Source organism: Sus scrofa, chromosome 9, assembly GCF_054392235.1.
Source record: "Sus scrofa isolate SSC_HxYL_T2T_F1_AM1 chromosome 9, Sscrofa_HxYL_maternal_Yorkshire_Landrace_v2.0, whole genome shotgun sequence".
NCBI lineage: Eukaryota > Metazoa > Chordata > Mammalia > Artiodactyla > Suidae > Sus > Sus scrofa.
Genome location: NC_139391.1, coordinates 3,163,960 through 3,184,048, shown reverse-complemented (window position 1 = coordinate 3,184,048; position 20,089 = coordinate 3,163,960). Strand labels below are relative to the sequence as shown.

The window sequence follows — 20,089 nt, the reverse complement described above, 5'->3', positions numbered from 1 at the left end:
CGCCCCTCGACTTCCCGGCCCCAGTCCCCGGCCGGATCCGGCCCCAGCGCGGCGCCGGCCCCGCGTCCCCGCTCTCCTCCCTTCGCCGGTCCGGGCGCCCCGACCCCCTTCCCAGCCCGGTCTCCGCCTCCTCTCTTGCCGTCCCCTTCTCCTTCTCGCCCTGCTCCTCCGTCGTCTTTCCCACCCGCTCTCCCCCGTCGTCCCCTCTCCTCCCGCCCTGCCCCTCCTGTTCTCCGTCCCGCTCAAGCCTTTTCTCTCCATCCCCACTCCCTTCCTCGGCCCCATCTCCCGGCCTTTCCTGCCTGCCGCCGTGCCTCGTCCTCCTCAGGGACCCTCCTTCGAAACTCAGCCTGTTTTCCCCACCAGATTTTCCCCATGTCCTCTGCCTGCCCTTCGCCCTTCCCGGTGCCCCCCCTCCCTTTTCACCTCTTTCTCTCCAGCCCTTCTCCCCGTCCCGTTCTCCCTGTCTCCTCCCCATCACCCCGTCCTTCCCCGGAAACCTTCTGTCATCCCTCTTTCCCCATCCTCTTCTTCCATCTTAACATCTGCATCCCTCCTCCCAGTCCCGTCTCTTTACCCCCTGCTCTTCATTCCTTTTCCCTTCTTCATCGTCTCCTTCTCCTTCCCTCACTTCCTTTTTCATCCCAAAGTTGAGGCTCCAGATGGCGGCTTATTGGAATGAAGAGATTTGGGGACGGTGGCCTGACTCGGGGTCTACTCCCCAGAAACGGAAAATGAGATGGGAACTGGGTAGGGATGTGGGAAGGGGCTTGAGGGGCCAACTGGAAGAGCAAATGGGAAGAGGCGAAATCAGGAAGAAGCAGTCTTCGAGAACTCCAGGAAGAGTTGCGACCCCTCCCCTTCTGTCCTTCCTTGTGACTGAGTCTAGGCTGGGAATCCACAGGTGTTTCTGGACCTGAGATGGGTGCCAATGGTACAAAGAAACCAGGAGCTTCTGGGGAGAGAGAACACAGTTTCAGTTAAAGCAGAGGGAGCCGTGATTGTGGATGAGAGGAGTGGAGAGGAGGGCAGAATCCTGGAAACATCCAGGTGTCTGGCTTGGGCAGCTGGGTGGATGGTGGTTTTCCCTAGGTTGGACAAAAGGAGCAGGAGTAGCTTGCAGGAGGCGGGTCTGCAAAGATGATGACTTTCAATTTGGGCTGCTGACTTTGAAGTGCCTTTGGGAAGTAGTCTGCAGCTTAGGAGAGCGGTCTGGGATGGACATAAATATTTGGGAGTCATCTGCAAATACCGTATAAGCTTGAATATAGGGTGAGGCTTTTGCTATTTTGTTTTTCCAAAATCATCCTTCAGGAAAGAGGGAGTAACCTTATATTTGAGTCCTTACAAAGTCTCTCATATTACAGGGTTTGCTCTCATTTATTTTGAACAGCAAACCACTGGCTAGGGCAGTATGGTATGGTGACTAAGCTTGTGGACTCCGGAGCCAGACTGCCTGGCTTGGGGTCCAGACCCTGCCATTTACCAGCTGTGTGGCTTTTAGAAAGTTACTTAACCTGTCTGTGCCTCAGTTTTCTCTTCTACAGAGTAGGGCTAAGTGTTAAATTAATTATTAATATTTGTAAAGTACTTTGTACCTGGCCCATGCTAAGGGCTCCGTAAATGCTAACTATTTTTAAAGACTGGGAAAGACTCATTAACCTGAAATATTCTCAACATGCTATTTCGGATGCCGTTATGGGTCACTTGCTACAGAATCCATTAATAAAGAAAGCTGCCATTGCTTTGATAACTGCTCCTGGTAATATAGCCTTGCAGCTGCGTGTTTTGGATGTTCTAAATATGCTTTCTAAAGAGAGCTTTAAAGAATAACACAGTAGGAGTTCCCGTTGTGGCGCAGTGGTTAACGAATCCGACTAGGAACCATGAGGTTGCGGGTTCGGTCCCTGCCCTTGCTCAGTGGGTTAACGATCCGGCGCTGCCGTGAGCTGTGGTGTAGGTTGCAGACGCGGCTCGGATCCCGCGTTGCTGTGGCTCTGGTGTAGGCCAGTGGCTACAGCTCTGATTCGACCCCTAGCCTGGGAACCTCCATATGCCGCGGGAGCAGCCCAAAGAAATAGCAAAAAGACAAAAAAAAAAAAAAAAAAAAAAAGAATAACACAGTAGTACCTGGGAGGGGCTTCTAGGCTGCAGAAAATATTCGATTTCTTGACCTGAGTGATGTCATGTGGATGTTTTACTTTGTGATAATTCATTGAGCCAGATACCTAATGACTTGAGCCCTTTGCTGCATGATATTCTACGTCAGTAAAAAATTAACAATTAGAAAGTCATTTTTAAAAGGCAAAGCATTAAGTGATTTTTAGAGGTCACGAATATACTCTTGCAGGCTGCTTGCCAAACACCAACTGCCTTCCCGTGATGCAAGTGGGACCTGTGACTTGGGATAAAGTTTCCGATGACTGCATCACACGTGGATTCACATTGTGCTGTGTCCTCTCGCAGATTCTTCACTTAGACTCAAGAGAAGGTCATCTGTTCTGGAAAATAGGTAAGGTGGCTGCAGAAGTGACCCCAGTAATGAGAAAGGCACTGTTTGGAGGATTTATGTTGAAAATATGCCTTAAATTGTTTACTGAATTATCAGCATGGGAAGAAAGCGATATTTATAAATCAGTATCATATTTAAAATGTTTTTACTTCATGATGGCACAACAATTTAAAGGAGCTCCCATCGTGGCTCAACATCTAACGAACCTGACTAGCGTCCACGAGGATGAGGGTTCAATCCCTGGCCTCACTCAGTGGGTTAAAGATCCGGCATTGCCGTGAACTATGGTGCAGGTCACAGACGCAGCTCGGATCCCGCATTGCTGTGGCTGCGGTGTAGGTTGGTGGCTACACCTCCGATTGCACCCCTAGCCTGGGAACCTCCATATGCTGCAGATGCGGTCCTTAAAAAAAAAAATTAAATATATGTATAATAAAGTCCATTCACTGATAGAAGTAGATGTTTGGTTTTTCTTTTCCTCCTCCTGGAAGATATAAACTTTTAGGTTGGTCAAAAAGAGTTTTGGATTTTTTTCTCATTGGGAAAATGAGGAATCACCTTAGGTTTGGGCTGGCTTATATGAGAAAAGTGGCAAGTGGTAAATGAAGCTACGGGACAGCCTATACACTGGAAGAGAAGGGGGGCTAGGACAGACCCTAAAAAGCTCTAGCGCTTAAAGGTTAAGGGAGGAGGCACAGCTTTCCAAGGAGAGAGCGAAGCAGTGACTGGAGAGGGACAAGAAGGAGATGGAGGAGGCAGGGCCAGTGAAGCCAAGGAAAGGCCCCCAGAGCAGTCAGGTGCGGGGAGTGTTCATCGTGTGGAGAGACACATGGGAGGCCAGTGAGGCGAGGACTGAAAAGTGTCCTTTGGATCTGGCAACAGGGAGGCCACTAGGGACCTGGGGGACGATGGACTAGGTGGAGAGGTAGGAGTGGGAACTAGTCAGCCCTCAGTGAAGCAGTTGGGTCAGGAATTAGGAACTGAAGCCGTGGAGAAGAGCCTGTTTTTTTTGTTGTTGTTGTTTTGTTTTGTTTTTTGTCGTTTTGTTTGTTTTTTTCCTTTTCTAGGGCTGCACCCACAGCGTATGAAGGTTCCCAGGCTAGGGGTCGAATCAGAGCTGTAGCTGCCGGCCTACACCACAGCCACAGCAACATCAGATCCGAGCCGAGTCTTCAACCTGCACCACAGCTGAGGGCAATGCCGGATCCTTAATCCACTGAGCCAGACCAGGGATGGAACCTGCAACCTCATGGTTCCTAGTCGGATTCGTTAACCACTGCGCCACGATGTGAACGGCAGAGCAGAGCCAGTTCTTTAAAGAGGCTTGACTCCAGGCAGGGAGAGGGATCTATAGCAGGAGGAGGGGACACGTGTTTTATGGGGCCAGACAGTTTTCAAATAGGTGAACCTGAATTTTCTTACTTCCTTCTATTTATTGAAAATATATGTAAGTGCCACTGGGTGCCAGCTTATGCTTAACGTCGACAGTTGAGTTATGACTCAAGATAGGACTTCAGGAGCTCACAGTGAGCTGTGAACACAGATGTGCACATTGGCACGAGTGGTGTGATGCTGAAGGAAACGTGGGGCTGTGGGCACAGAGGGGATTCCTAGTCCAGCCCAGGGTTGGAACGTCAGCACCTGGTGTCACAAAGGTGACGCTGAACTAGATCTTGAAGGATGAGTGGAAGCCTTGCAGAGGGAGAAGCTGGAGAAAGGACATTCAGGCAGAATACACAGCACCATGTTCAAAATTACAAAGGCGTGAAGGAAAATAGCTTTAGGCCATGGAGACTGGTGTACAGGTGGTAAGTGCTGGTGGTTCCTGAGTACATTGACTTGGCTGGAGCACAAAGCATGTGGCCTAGTGTCAAAGGAGACAGTAAGACAGGTAAATGGGTCAGATCACGGTGGACGTCAGAGATCGTGCACATGCTTCCGGCTCTCGGGAGTCAGTGTAAGGTTTATTCAGTGAGGGAAGTAAAATGATCACATTATCTGAATCACTGTCGTTCGGCTGCAAATACCAAATGAGGATCAAAGGAGAATAGAAAGAGTCAGTTTCTTTCTTTTTTTTTCTTTTTTGTCCTTTTAGGGCCGCACCTGCAGCAAGGTTCCCAGGCTAGGGGGTCTAATCAGAGCTGTAGACGCCGGCCTTCACCACAGCCAGAGCAGTGCCAGATCTGAGCCGAGTCTTTGACCTACACCACAGCTCATAGCAACGCCGGATCCTTAACCCACTGATCGAAGCCAGCGATTGAACCGGCAACCTCGTGGTTCCTAGTCAGATTCGCCTCTGCTGCGTCACGACGGGAACTCCGCTGAGAGTCAGTTTCGATTTCCCAGCTTCTAATGAGGATCTAAACTCAGTTAGTGATAACAGGGTTAGAAAAGAAGAGTGACATATTAGAGAAGTTAACAGAGACAATACCTGGCGGCTGACGAGCAGTAGGAGTGGTGGCGTAAGGCAGAGGGTAAGATGCCTTCCACCTTCCTGGGTCGTGGATTAGGGATGTTACTCATGATGCTGGGAAAGAAGACGATGAGCAGGTTTGAGAAGAGAGAGAGATGATTATGAATTTGGTTTTGGACATGGTGACTTTAAGATGGATGTGAGACTCCAAGTGAAGATGTCTAGTAGATGGTCGAGTATAAAATGTGGAACTCAGGTGAGCTGAGGATCGATATCTTGGAGACATCAGTCTGTCAGTCTACAGTCAGGTGGAACCATGAGAACAGACATGGTCACCCACAGAGCAGAGAGTCTGGAAAGTCTGGGCAGCCTTTAAGGGTGGATAACAAAAGCGCCATAGAGGAGACTGGAAAAAAGCAACCAACAAGGTAGCAGTTGAACAAGAGAGTGGTGTCCAGTGTGTCATCATGGAAGCCAGGGAAGGAAACAACTGCTAGAGTGAGAGTTGTCAACAGCATAAAAACATCACAGTAAGATGAGGTCTAATAGATCTCCATTAGATTTTCAAATTAGGATGTAGGTGATGATCTTAATGATTCAAATATAGGAGGAAAAGAAGAACAAAACTGGAGGGAGTTCCCTCTGTGGTGCAGTGGAAACAAATCCAACTAGAATCTATGAGGATACAGGTTCCATCTTTGGCCTCGTGCAGTGGGTTGGAGATCTGGCGTTGCCATGAGCTGTGGTGTAGGTTGCAGACATGGCTCAGATCCCATAGTTGCAGTGGCTGTGGTGTAGGCCAGCAGCTGCAGCTCCGATTCAACTCTTAACCTAGGAGCTTCCATATGCCTTGGGTGTGGCCCTAAAAAAAAAAGAAGAAGAAGAAGAACAAAGCTGGAGGCATCACACTTCCTGATTTCAAACTATATTACAAAGCTATAGTAATCAAAACAGTATGATATCAGCATAAAAACAGAAACATAGATCAGTGGAACAGAATAGTGAACCCAGAAATAAACCTATGTATATATGGTTAATTAATTTTTATTTTTATTTATTTTTATTTTATTTTTTTGTCTTTCTGTCTTCTCTAGGGCCGCTCCTGTGGCATATGGAGGTTCCCAGGCTAGGGGTCAAATCGGAGCTGCAGCCGCTGGGCCGACGCCAGAGCCACAGCAATGTAGGATCCAAGCCGCACCTGTGACCTACACCATAGCTCATGGCAACGCTGGATCCTTAACCCATTGAGCAAGGCCAGGGATGGAACCCACAACCTCATGGTTCCTAGTCGGATTCGTTAACCACCGCACCATGATGGGAACTCCCCATCCAGAAATAAACCTTTGCATATACGGTTAACTAATTTTTAACAGTGGTGCCAAGAATACACAATGGGGAAAGGGTAGTGCCTTTAGTAAATGATGTTGGGAAAACTGGATATCCATGGGCCATAGAATGAAACCAGACCTTTATCTGACACCATACTTGAAAATCTACTCAAAGTGGATTAAAGATTTTGAGCAGTAGGACCTGGAAACCTAAAATTCCTAGATGCACTTCAACATAGAGAGAAAGCTGCTTGACATTGGTCTTGGCACTGACTTTTTTCTTTTGACATTAAAAGCAAACAGAACAAAAACAAAAATTAACGGGTGGGAACATATCAAACTTAGAATCCTCTACACATCAAAGGAGACCATCAACAAAATGAAAAGGCAAGCTATGGAAAAGGAGAAAATATTTGCAAACCATGTATCTGCTAAGGATATACATCCAAAATATACAAGGAACTCATACAACTCAGAAGCAAAAAACAAAGTAACCCAACATAAAAATGGGTGAAAAAAAATTTTTTTTTTTTTAGGGCTGCACATATGGAAGTTCCCAGGCTAGGGGTCAGATTGGAGCTGCAGCTGCCAGCCTATACCACAGCCACAGCAGCTTGGGAACTGAGCTGCATCTGTGACCACAGCTCATGGCAACGCCGGATCCTTAACCCATTGAGCAAGGCCAGGGATCGAACCTGTATCCTCATGGATGCTTGAGGGGTTCATTACTGCTGAGCCACAATGGGGACTCCTGGGAAAAAGATCTTAATAGACATTTTTTTCCAACAAAGATATACCAGTGGCCAACAGGTGCATGAAAAGGCACTCAATATCACTAACCATCAGGGAACTGCAAGTCGAAACCGTGGTGACTTATCACCTCACATCCATTAGGATGGCTGTCATCAGAAAAACCAAGACATAACAAAATGCTGGCAAAGATGTGGAGAAAGGTGAAATCTTGTACACTGCTGGTGGGCGTGTAAACTGGTACGAACCGTATGAAAAACATTATGGAGCTTCCTCAAGAAATTAAAAGTAGAGCTACCACATGATCTAGCAATTACACTTCTGGGTATGTCCTTGAATGAATGAAGAAAGAAAGTGAATTAAAAGTATATACATAGGATAAACTAATAATATTAGGGTATTATTCAGCCCTAAAAATAAAGGATATTCAACTTTTGTGATGGCATGATTGAACCTGGAGAGCATTATGCTACCTGAAATAAGCTAGACAGGGAAGGATACGTACTGCACCATATTACTTACATATGGAATCTAAAAAGTTAAACTCAGAGAAACAGCCAGCAGAAGGGCGATTGCCATGGGGGACATGAAGAGAGGTTGGTAAAAGGGTACAAACTTTCAGTTATAAGATCAATAAGGTTCGAGGATCCAATGTATAACTTGATGCCTATAGTTGGTAATAGTGTATTGTATGAATAAAGTTTATTTATTTTTAGGGCTGCACCCTCGGTATACAGAGGTTCCCAGGCTAGGGGTTGAATTGCAGCTGTAAAAAAAGGCCTACACCACAGTCACAGCAACGGGGGATCTGAGCCTTGTCTGCAACCTACACCACAGCTCATGGCAATGTCAGATCCTTAACCCATTGAGCAAGGCCAGGGATTGAACCTGTGTCTTCATGGATGCTAGTCAGATTCATTCCTGCTGAGCCACAATGGGAACTCCATATGAATGAAATTTATGAAGAGATAGAGAGAGGAGGGAAGAGAATCCAGGGCACAGTGAGATAAGGAGGAGGAAAGAGAGATAAAACAGTAGGGACAGTGTGTAAGAGAGAAAGAAGCCCAACTGAATTAGCTTTTAGGAAAGAAGAGTAGATTGATCAACCCAGTTCCCAAATCTGGGAGACGACTGGCAAGTGGAACCAGACACTCAAGACTTGGTGTCTCTCGTTTCCGTTTCTTTTTATTTAATTTTGCTTAATTCTTTCCCTATGAATTTTTAAATTTTTATTTTTGCGTGACTTCCGGTTTATAGAAAAGTTGCAAAGGTAGCACTGCGAGTTCCCATCTACCTGTTATCAGTTTCCTCTGATGATAACGTCATAAATCATGACGATACCTTTGTCAAAAATAAAAAGTTAACGTTGGCACATCGCTACTAACCGAACTGCAGACTTTGCTCAGATCTCAGCAGCCTTTTGAGTGATGTCCTTTTTCTGGTCCAGGATTCAGTGCAGGAGCCACGTGGCATATGCTGTTTTCTGAGCTCATTAGTTTCTTTAGTCTCTTCTGGTCTATGGCAGTTTTTCTCTTTCCTTGTTTTTTCATGAGCTTGACAATTTTGAAGAGTCCTGGCCAAGCACGTTGTGGAATGTCCCTGTGTTTGGGTTTCTCCGATGTTGCCCTGATGATTAGACTGGGAAGGAGAGCCACAGAAGTGAGCGCTGGCTCGTCTCATCAAACAGGTGTATGTTATCAACATGAATCATCACTCGTGGTGTTAATTTTGATCACTTGGTTAAAGTTGTGCCTGCTACTTTCCACTGTAAAGCTCTTTTTCTTTTTTTTTCTTTTTCTGTATATTCTGGTTTTGGGACATGAGTTACTAAGTCTCATTCTCAGGGAGGGGGAGGTTAAGCTCTTTCTCCTGGAGGGAGATACATATGATATTATAATATCATATGTAGTATATTTAGAATTTTTCTGTTTGGGCGAACTTCTATCCTCTCTCCTGATGTTTTAAACTAACCTAAAAACCCAGGAGTTTCTGTTGTGGCACAGCAGAAACAAATCCAACTAGGAACCATGAGGTTGCGGGTTTGATCCCTGACCTCGCTCAGTGGGTTAAGGATCCGGCATTGTCATGAGCTGTGCTGTAGATCGCCGATGCAGCTTGGATCTGGCATTGCTGTGGCTGTGGTGTAGGCTGGCAGCTGTAGCTCTGATTCGACCCCTGGCCTGAGAACTTTGTGCTGCCAGTGCCGCCCAAAAAAAAAAAAAAAAAAAAAAAAAAAAAAGCCAAAAAAAAAAAATCCATATTATCTATGGACTTCAACAAATAGTCCAAAAAAAGAGGTAGATAGGCTTTATCACAACACTAGCAATTTCAGAAATCTTGAGCTCCGGGTGGCCTGGGCTGACCATGTGTCCATGGGAACAATCTTGGGAACAGAGGGCAAGATCCCTTAAGAAGATGGCAACTCCCCCTCAGACTGATTGTTAAAAGTACTTTGGCATAGGGAGTTCACATAGTAATGAGCGGTAACGAACCTGACGAGTAGCCATGAAGTTGCAGGTTCAGTTGCTCCATTAATTGACCTCTCATTTAACCGTCAGTGCTCAAGTGAAGCATCACTTCATCACGGACATTTGCCCTGACTTCTCTAGGTCCGACTTGCCTTGTTTTATTTCGTTCCTTGTTTCCTAGTTTGACCCGACTAGGTCAGATCACCATATGATGGGTTCTCCTAGTGCCTGGTATTTCTCCTTTGTGGCCAGTATCACAGTTGCAAGGTCCTGGTGGGTAAATACTTGATTACACGTCTGTATACTCCTGGTGTGTTCACAGGTGATGTTCCCTTAGTATTTGCTACGTGAGCCACTGAGGGAGGAGGTTGCTCTTCCGGAATAAAGAGAGAAGGGCAGTGAGACAGCAGGAAAAAGGACCACGACCCAATGAGCGAAGCAAGAAAAGAGAGAAGGGGTAGGTAAGAGGCTAAGAGGAGGGGCGGGGAAGGGAAGGCTTGAGGGACAGTTGCTGGGAAGAAAGCAGCAGGAAAGGAGCTGATGGGGAGGCGGGGGCTGGGGAGCCAGACCCCAGAAGAGAGAGGAGGGTGGAGGGATTAGCCATGGCTACAGGAAGGAACGGAGTTCTCACCTAGAGAGGGACCTCCTCCTTCAAGAGTGAACAGAAAGACGGGTGAGGATGCGGATAGGTGTGTGGGCGCGGGGGTATGATGGCAGGAGGCAGGTGGACAGGGCAGGAATATGAGGCTGTCATACCTGGTGCCCCCCTTCTCTCTGGAGAGAACTTGATTTTGTGCAAAAAATGGGGCATGAGGGAAGCCAGGTGTTAGGGATGTTGAGGAAAGTGTTGGAGGAGTGGAGACCCTGTTAAGAGGAATGATGGCTGGCGGCCTTAGAGGCCAAAGGACCATGGAGTTAAGGATGCTGGGGAGAGAACAAATGATGGAAGCGCAGCTATGCTAACGTCCTTGAAGAAGAGGAAGGGTCATTTTGTGACAACACTAGAGAGGGTAGAGGCTTGAGGAACGTGGTGGAGTGGTCCTCAAAGATTTGGGAGAGATGTGGAGAAGCACTTGTGCGCGCCTGGGCCTTTAAGGAGCCCCGAGAGCAGAGGCTACTTCCCTCTCCTCCCCAGACGTGGAAGAAAGGGAGAGATGATGTACTTAAAGCCAGCGCTCTAAGAGGAAGTGGAGGCTCAGAGGGCTCTAAAGGGGCTGGGAATTTAGGGGTTTGTCACTGTGAAATGGAGGTTTCAGAACAGGAAGGACCCAGAGGAGGGTCTCTGGTGGGAAGGGCTAAAAGTCAGGGAAGCAGGAAAGGACGGATGGTGTGGGGGTGGCCCGTGGGCAAGGAGAGGTGACCCCAAAGTCTTGCCTTGTGAACAGTGGTCAGGAATGACAGGGTGGGCAGCTGACAATTCTCCTTGGCCCTGTTACTCATTTGTTCCTTCTTGGTGCCGGCCGAGGTAGTGGGTGGCATCAGTGCCTGGCTTCAGACTGCTCCAGGACTTAGACCCCAGTGCAATGAGAGGCCACAGTCATCAGAGCTCCCTAGGGGAGTCTAGCCCTGGAGAAAGTGAGCAGGAGTATTTAAAAATGGCCAGGGTCCAGCACTGTTTGAGTTGGAATCTTCCAAGAGCAAGTGTGTTTTCCAGGCTCTGAAGGATTTCAGTTCCCTGTAGAGACTCTAGGAAAGAAAAAAGGAGACTTTTGATTCTCTCTCATGGAGCAGAAGCCAGAGAAGGCAGAGCCGGATGGGATCTAGAACCCAGGTGGGGGGATTAAACGTGGAAAAGAGGAAGGACTCGTGTCCTCTGGGATGAGAAGGAAGGAGAGCTGGTCTCCCAATTTCAAGTCCCAGAGTGATCAATGTGCTGAAATTCACTAATCTGTCAACTTACCAACATTTTGTTTCATTCGATTGTGTGTAACATTTATAATAATTTGCACGATTGTCTGTATTCCAACTACTTTTGAAGATTTCTACAAAGTTCAGTTGACTATTTTGAAGTGTAGTTTAGCTCAATTTTAGCTGTAATTTATTTGCTGCTGTTTCACTGAAGTCATTTTGCCATGGCTGGCCCAAGTTCAATGTAGTCTAAGTTTTTCCTTACTTTGACTCTGTGACTTTTGAGAATGAGAATTTCTTGTGTGTTTTGTTCTACAAGTGTTGTGCCGTGACTCAAATGTCAGATCTTTTATAAACAATCATGGAGTGGGCTCTCTATTCCAAAACATTTTCAGTCCAATCATTTGCCTTTTAAAAAACACATTTTGGTGTGCATTTATAAGTGTAATAGGTATGTAGACATGGGCTGAAATATGGCCAAACTGTATTTCTATACTGGTTGGTAAATGATATGAATAGTTATTACAGTAAGTGATGAAATCAATGTAGACATTCTATTATAAACTCATTAGTTCAAGATAATTGTTCTAAGATATTATGACGACCGTTGATAAAGGAGCCTCCTGCCATAGTGACATTAAGGGGACATTTGTAGAATTTCTGCCCGTCCCATTCTTATTACAATAGGAAGACCGTACTTTAGGAAGAGCTCTGCTTTTCCTTAGCCTTGACTGTGTAGTTGTTACCACTTCTAAATAAAGTTTCTACTTAGATTTTATTTAACGAACAGTTTTATTGAGATATAATGTGTATACCACAAAGTTCATCCTTTTAAAGTGTACAGTTCACAGTGGTTTTAGTATAGTCACAGAGTTGTGTACCTGTCGCTGACATCACATTCCAGACTATTTTCCCTGTTCCAGAAGAAACCCCATAGCTACTCCCCATTCGCTCCTCCCTTCAGCCCCTGGCAACTAACTGCTTTCTGCTTTAGTAATCTGCTTTCTGTTGCTGTGGATTTGCCTATTTTGCTGTTTTATGTAAATGGACTCATACTCGATGCAGCCTTTGCGTTGCCTCCTTTTACTTAGCTATTGTTGAGGTTCATTTATGCTGCATGTGTGGCATACATCAGTATTTCATTCTTCTTTTTCTTTTTCCCAGCTATGCCTTGTGACATGTGGAAGTTCCTTAGCCCAGGATCAAACCCAGGCCACAGCAGGAATCCAAGCCACTATAGTGACACTCTGAATCCTTAACCCCTGTGCCACGAGAGAACACCCTCATTCTTTTTTTAATGGTGGAATAATATTCCATTCTAGGGATTTATCACATTCTTTTTTTTTTCATTCATCAGTTGATGGACATTTACTTTAGTTAGTTTTTTTTTTTTTTTTTGCCCTTTTAGACTATTATGAATAATGCTGCTGTGATCATTTGCATGTCAGTTTTTGTGTGGACACACCTTTTCAATTCCCTTGGGTATATACCTAGAAGTAGAATTACAGTGCATATTGTAACTATGTATTGTAAACTGTGTTTACCATTTTGAAGAAATATTTGAGGAAATGTTGCCAAACTTTTCTGTAGCAGATTCACCACTTTCCCTTTCTACCTGGAGTGTATGATGTTTCCAATTTCTCTATATTCTTGTTGATACTTGTTATGGTTCATCTTTTTTATTATAGTATCTTAGTGGGTATGAAGTTGTATCTCACTGTAGTTATGATCTGCATTTCTCTAATGACCAATGATGTTCAGTTTCTTTTTATATGTGTATTGGCCATTGTATATTTTCTTCTCTGGCTTCCTTCAATATTTTCTCTGTCTTTGATTTTCTGTGGGTTGAATATTTTCTGCAGTTTGAATATTCTGCAGTTTTCTACATCAAGGTATAGATTTTTTTGGTATATATTTTGATGTCCTCCGAGTTTTCTGCATCTGTGGTTTGGTCTACCATTAATTTCAGAAAATTCTCAGCAATTATTACTTCAAATACTTCTTCCGTTTCATTCTCTTTCTTCTTCTCTGGTATTTCCATTATATGCTGTTTTGTTACTGCCCCACAGTTCTTGGATATTCTGTTCCTTAAAAAATGATCTGATTTTCCTTTTCCTATAGACAAAAAATTCTTTAAATTCTATAGTGCTTCACAATTTTCAGAAGTTTCACAGACGTGTTTTCATATAATCCCATAATAACCCCTTTTCCCTAGCCCTATACTGTCTCTCCACCTTCTTATTTTCCTTTTGTTGCTTGTGCTTTTGGCACCATATCTAAGAGTGGTCTCATCCAAAGTCAAGATTTATTGCTATTTTTTAATCATTTTATAGTTTTAGCTCTTACATTTAGGTCTATGATCATTTGAGTTAATTTTTGTATGTGGTGTGAGGTAGGGGTCCAACTTCCATTTTTTTTTTTTTTTACATGTGGATAGCTAGTCCTAGCATTATTTGTTGAAAAGACTTGCCTTATTTAATTTTCTTGTCACCCTTGTTTAAACAACAAAAACAACAATTGACCATAAATGTAAGGATTTCTTTTTTTCTTTCTTTTTTCTTCTTTTTCAGCTGCTCTTGCAGCATATGGAGGTTTCAGATGGAATCTGAGCTGGAGCTGTGATCTACACCACAGCTGCAGCAATGCCAGATCCTTAATCCACTGCACTGGGCTGGGGATCAAACTGATGCTTCCAGAGACAAGCTGGATCATTAACCCACGGTGCCACAGCAGGAGCCCTTGTAAGGGATTATTTCTGGCCTCTCAGTTCTCTTCCATTAATCTACATGTCTATCCTTATGCCAGTACCGCACAGTCTTGATTCCTTTGTAGAAGTTTTAAAATGAGGAAGTGCGAGTCCACCTCTTTTCTTTTAAAAGACAAAGATTTGGGGGATGTGTGGAGAAGTACTTGGGTGTGTTTAAGGAGCTCCGAGAGTGAGGCTCTTTTATAACAACAGTAATCCCAGGAGTTCCCATCCTGGCTCAGTGGTTAATGAATCCAACTAGGAACCATGATGGTGTGGGTTCAATCCCTAGCCTTGCTCAGTGGGTTAAGGATCCAGTGTTGCCATGAGCTGTGGTGGAGGTTGCAGACATGACTCAGATCCCACATTGCTGTGGCTCTGGTGTAGGCTGGTGGCTACGGCTCCGATCAGACCCCTAGCCTGGGAATCTCCATATGCCATGGGAGCGGCCCAAGAAATGGCAAAAAAGACAAAAAAAAAAAAAAAAAAAAGAACAGTAATCCCATTCATGAGGCTTCCACCCTTGTGACTGAAGCACCTCTGAAAGGCGCCACCTCCCAGTTACTACCAAGTTGGGCATTAGGATTTCAGAATAGGAGCTGAGACGGATGAGGGGGACCCAAACACTCAGACCATGGCAAAAGGGGATACAGCAGTCTTCAGAATTCCCTTTTAAAATCTGCTTTCCTCTCAAGTTGCTTCCTTATCTCTGCCCTAGCCTCCCTTTTTATTGTCATCAAAATTTTCTAGTTGTCTTTATGGTGTCTTTTTTTTTTTTTTTTTTTTTTTTGCTTTTAGGGCTGTACCCATGGCATATGGAAGTTTCCCAGGCTAGGGGTCGAATCGGAGCTGTGGCTGCCGGCCTACACCACAGCCGTAGCAATGCAGGATCTGAGCCACGTCTGTGACCTACACCATAGCTCGCAACAACACCTGATCCTTAATCCCTGAGCAAGGCCAGGGATCAAACCTGCATCCCCATGGATGCTAGTCAGATTCGTTAACTTCGGAGCCACGACGGGAACTCCTCTGGTGTCTGCTTTTGCCCCTCTCAGGAGACGGCTCCATCAGAGGTCAACAGTGAACATCCTAATTTTCAAGTTCAATGGTCAGATATACTCATTAAACCACTATTCTGGGGCCTGGCCAACATGAGGTTCTGAGAATACAACCTTCATCTAGTGTCTGCCCCCTGGAACTTAGACTCTATGGGGGGAGACAGACACGAATAGATGGTTTTGACCCCACTTCTCTGGTCACCAGCGTTCTAGTTGTAATCCTTCCTTTCACCCCCCTCAGAGGGCTTTTCTTTTTCTGTCTAGTCTTTGAACGTTGGCTCTGTCCTAGGCCTTCTTCTTCTCTTACGCTATATGTTTTTTGTCCGGGAAAGCTCATCCAGTCCAATGGCTTCAATCTCCATGTGTGTGCACTCACATCTGTCTCGCTAGCTGACACGCCTCCGAGCTCCAGAACGACTGTTCGAGAGACAGCTCCGTAACGTCAGCGTGTTTGCAGCAAAGCTCCTCACAGAATCTCAGATCTGCTTCTCCTTCCTGTCCTTGTTCTCTGTGAACAGAATGGCTCCATCCAGCTCCCCAGGCAGAAGCTTGGTACCATGCTTGACCCTTAACGTCTTCCTCTGCTTCACGTCATCACACACACTGTCTGCCCTGTTCCGTCTCCTCTATACCTGACCCGTCTGTCAGCCTCTCTCCATCCCCTCTGCTTCTGGCCTCGTTGACTATTCCCTCAACTCCCCTTGGATTCCGTAACTAGCCCTCTGTTTGGGTTCCTTGCTTCTAGTCTTGCCCCTAGTCCATCTTCTGGTCTGAGGCAAGAATGAACTTTCCGAATTGTAAATATTATTCCTTTTCTCTCCATTAAAAAAATCCTTTGGTGGTTTCCCCTGTTCTGCAGGATAAAGTCTAAGCACTTTTTTTTTTTGGTCTTTTTAGGGCCAAACCCATAGTATATGGAAGTTCCCAGGCTAGGGGGTGACTCAAAGCTGCAGCTGCTGGCCTGCACCACAGCTCCAGCAATGTCAGATCCCAGCCCTGTCTGTGACCTACACCACAGCTCATGGCCTTGCCGGATCCTTAACCCACTGAGCGAGGCCTGGGATCGAACCCCCATCCTCATGTACACTAGTTGGGTTCGTAACTCAGAGCCGTGAGGGGAAGTCCCCAAGCACTTTATCCTGTCTTACAGGCCCTTTGTAACCTGATCTCGCCTGGCTTTCCTGCTTCATTTCCTCCACTTCTTCCTCAAATGCTAAATCCCAGCTGTACCAAATTACTTACTTGGACTTTCTCGACCACTCCATCCTGCTTCCTAATTTAGTGCACGTCTCCTTGCAGGTCTTTCTGCTGGAAGGCCCTCCCAGAGGACCTCTCTACCCCACACCTGATGAAAGTCTGCTCCTTCTTCAAGATTCAGCGTGAGCGTTGTTTCCTCTGAAAAGTTCCTTGCTGACCTCCTCCTCCGTCCCCCTGTGTGCCTGGGGCGTGCCACTTTCTCAGCTCGGTCTCACTCACTCTATGTTCCTGATCTGTCCCTCTAACTGGCCTCTTGGGTCCTGGAGGAATCATCCCTGTATTCTCTGAACCAGCAAAGCGCTTTGAATGAAGAAGGGCTATGCTTGCTAAATTCATTTGATAATTATTTTTTTGAGTGTCATAAGGAAGACACTGTACTGGGAACTCTGATGGATTTTGCAGGTTCTCTTTCCTCTTGGAAAGGCAATTTCTCAGTCTCCTTCATAGATTCTGTATCCTGTCTGTCCCCTAACGTCTGACCTCAGCCTTCTTTCTCTCTACACATACACTCTGAGTCACCCCCTCCACTTCCTTAGCTTTAATTGCCAAGAACTCCCAAATCTCTTTTCCCAGTGAAGAACTCTTTCCTAAACGCCACATGTTCCCAGGCATCTCAAAAACAGCACATATAAAACTGAACTATTTTTCCTTTCTTTTGTTCCTTCTGAGATAAAAGGAAAAGATAATTGTAGGAAAGCTTCTGAGACCATGTTAAGGAAAAGCAGTGAGAAATCAAGTCAGGACAATGGTTTTGAGCTTTCAGTGCCATCCTAGGTACAGCTTTTGTGTTTTTACCTCCTTGGAGTGAGTAGCAGTAAAACTTTAATGCTGTGCTTCCTATGCGGGGCTGCATGATGGCGCCACAGTGTATGTGAGGCCGTGGTGGAAGGCCCATCTTTCTGGAGCATCATCCATTTGGATAGAAGTCTGTGTCTATGCACAGTGTACAGTATTTAAATATTTAATATTTTAGTTCACTTTAATGTGATATATTGTGGATACTTGTGGAATAGAATGCAAAATGTCAGAAAAAGTGAAAATCTTTTTCTCGAAATACAAACACACAGACCATTCTAATTATTAGTGCATTGCAAGTTTAGCTACCAAATCCCTGTGCCTGAATCAGAGAGCTGCAGTCCAGCATTTCAGGGCATGGAGCGACGGCCTCAAAGACTACAGATATTACCCTACCCAGTAGTGAACAATGGGGAATCGGTGTTGCAGGAAGTGCATTTTCAGATGAAGTAAGAGGAAACTGGGGAAGGGCGGAGTTGGTAAACCTAAAATGCAGAGCTAGGCAGAAGAACTTAGTACAATGCACTGATTCAGTTTAGACATTTATAGATGCCTATCATGTCCCATGTTCTCTGCTGGGGGGCCAAGAGTTGATTAACTGTGTCCCCTTCCCCCAAGGATGTCACCAGCTAGTGACAGGTGTGGAACTGTGTGGTGGTACCATTGCTATTCGGAAGGATGTGCTGGGTGAAACTGGGCCACTGGAAAATTCCTGACTCCGTTTGCAGAGTCAGTGAATGCTTCACAGAAGAGCCATCAGATCAGCTTTTAGCTATGTCTTGGAAAACGTACAGGTATTTTCTGTCTGTAGGTTGGTTAGAAATAATTCAGGAAATTGAAATACGAAATCTGTGGGAAATGAGCTAGATATGTGCTTACATTGTTGACCATCTTTTTTTTTTTTTTTTTTGTCTTTTTAGGGCCACACCCATGGCATATGGAAGTTCCCAGGCTAGGGGTCGAATTGGAGCTGTAGCTGTCGGCCTACATCACAGCCACAGCAACCCCAGATCCGAGCTGCACGTGACCTACACTACAGCTCTCGGCAATGCCGGATCCTTAACCCACTGAGCAAGACCATGGATCGAACCTGCATCCTCATGGATACTGGTCAGATTCGTTTCCGCTGAGCATCATGGGAACTCCTTGACCATCATGATTAACACCTAAGTCCCTGGAGAGGAAGGAGCCCACTTCTTCAGCCTTGACATACTCAGCAGTGTAGCTCAGCACTGTCCCTGCACAGTCCCGCATCTATGGTTTCATAAAGCTAAGCCAGAGAGTTGACTGTCACAGACAACATATATCTTACTCCTCATTTAATGAACAAATATTGAGCATATGTTGAATCAGGTTCCATGGTAAGAATAGAATTACCCAGAAAAATGGGTCCCAGTTCTTGGCTTTGGGAGCTCAGGGAGGGAAGGTGTCCGTCAAGCAGACAAGCAATGTAGTAGACTGTGATGGATGCTTTGATGGGCGTATGCTCTGAGGACTATAACTGCACCCAGGGAGGGACCTGGCTCCATTTGGAGGGTGATAAGGAGTTTGGAGAAGGCCTCAAAAGTGACTTTGAGTAGAGATTTGAATGACATGTTGGAGGTAACTTGAAAGAGGGCAAGAGCCACAACAGAGACCCCATCGTGTGCAAAGGTGTGATACACTCAGAGACTAACAAGTAGCTTCCCATGAAGGGTTGTAGCTGCTGATGATAGGAGAGGAGGCTGAGAGGTGGCTGAGACCAGGCCATAGAAGGCCTTTGTGCCGTGAGATAAGCCTGGATTTTATTCAGTAAAGGCGAGGGCGAATCACTGTAATGCTGGTGGAGGTGGGTGTTTCTCGGAGCAGGTTGTAAACATAAGCTGCAAAATTAACTAAGTGAATTGGGACATATTTTTAAAAAGTGAACTAGAAAATAGTAGACAATTATTAGTGCATATATTTGTAAAAGTAAAAAATGTTTTGTGATGATTTTGCTTCAAATACATACATGTCAATATCATGTTCTGATGTAAAATATTTTTTAACTTAAATTTCACTGGGATGGGGGGGAGTTCCTGTTGCGGCACAGCGGAGATGAATCTGACTGGGAACCACGAGGTTGCAGGTTTGATCCCTGGCCTTCGCTCAGTGGGTTAAGGATCCAGCGTTGCCGTGAACTTTGGTATAGGTCACAGACACAGCTCAGATCCCAAGTCGCTGTGGCTGTGGGGTAGGTTGGCAGCCTTAGCTCTGATCAGACCCCTAGCCTGGGAACCTCCATATGCTACCAGTGCAGCCCTAAAAAGCAACCCCCCCCCAAAAAAAAACCAAAAAATAAATTTCCCTGGGGTATACTTGATTTACATTATGTTAGTTTCAGGTGTACAGCAAAGTGAATCAGTTATACATACATACATAGCTATTCTTTTTGGGATTCTCTTCCCATTTAGGTTATCACAGAACATTGAACAGAATTCCCTGTGCCAAAATCTCATTACTATATTGTATCTTTTAGTTCTGAGCTGTCCCCCTCAATGTCATTCAGCCTAAAGCCAGGTCCCTGTGGTTGTCAGAATAACATGCACTCTTACTCTTATCCAGCAGAGTAGAGCCTGGGTTCTCATTGCCTCTGATTAGTTAAGGCCTGTGCATCCCTGACCCCAACAACAGCAATGAGATAGAGGTACCCTGACTGCCCTAGACTAATCTGGGGTGGATGTTTGGGAATCAGCCCGCTGCAGGGAATTATAATGTAAATCCAGTATGTGGAAATATTATCATGTCACCTAGGATCACAAGTAATAATACACTTAGGTGTGGAGATGGTCGGAGAAGTCACCCAGGAGATGCCAAAGGTTTGTGTACAAGGCAGGAAGGTAAAAGGGGGAGGGTTCTCTAGGTTGTAAAAAGGTGGTAAGGGGAGCTGTGCATA

At 45.4% G+C, this 20,089-nt stretch overlaps 1 protein-coding gene and 1 long non-coding RNA gene across 4 annotated transcripts in view; one reads left to right on the top strand and one right to left on the bottom strand.

Annotated features, from left to right (window-relative positions):
- DCHS1 (dachsous cadherin-related 1) overlaps positions 1–736 on the bottom strand; it is a 36,214-nt gene extending 35,478 nt beyond the window's left edge. The window contains exon 1 of the mRNA XM_084974819.1: positions 578–736. The gene's annotated coding sequence lies outside the window, so the exon portion shown is untranslated. The remainder of the gene's footprint in view (positions 1–577) is intronic.
- On the top strand, positions 35–19,177 carry LOC106507820 (uncharacterized). 3 transcript variants are annotated; one of them, XR_014814505.1, is made up of 4 exons: positions 35–750; positions 2,351–2,512; positions 9,794–9,928; positions 16,423–19,177. It is a non-coding gene; the product is annotated as an uncharacterized LOC106507820 (long non-coding RNA). The 3 variants fall into 3 exon arrangements; XR_014814507.1 differs by having other exon boundaries at positions 717–1,050; XR_014814506.1 differs by lacking the exon at positions 9,794–9,928.
- Positions 19,178–20,089: the final 912 nt, after the last annotated feature.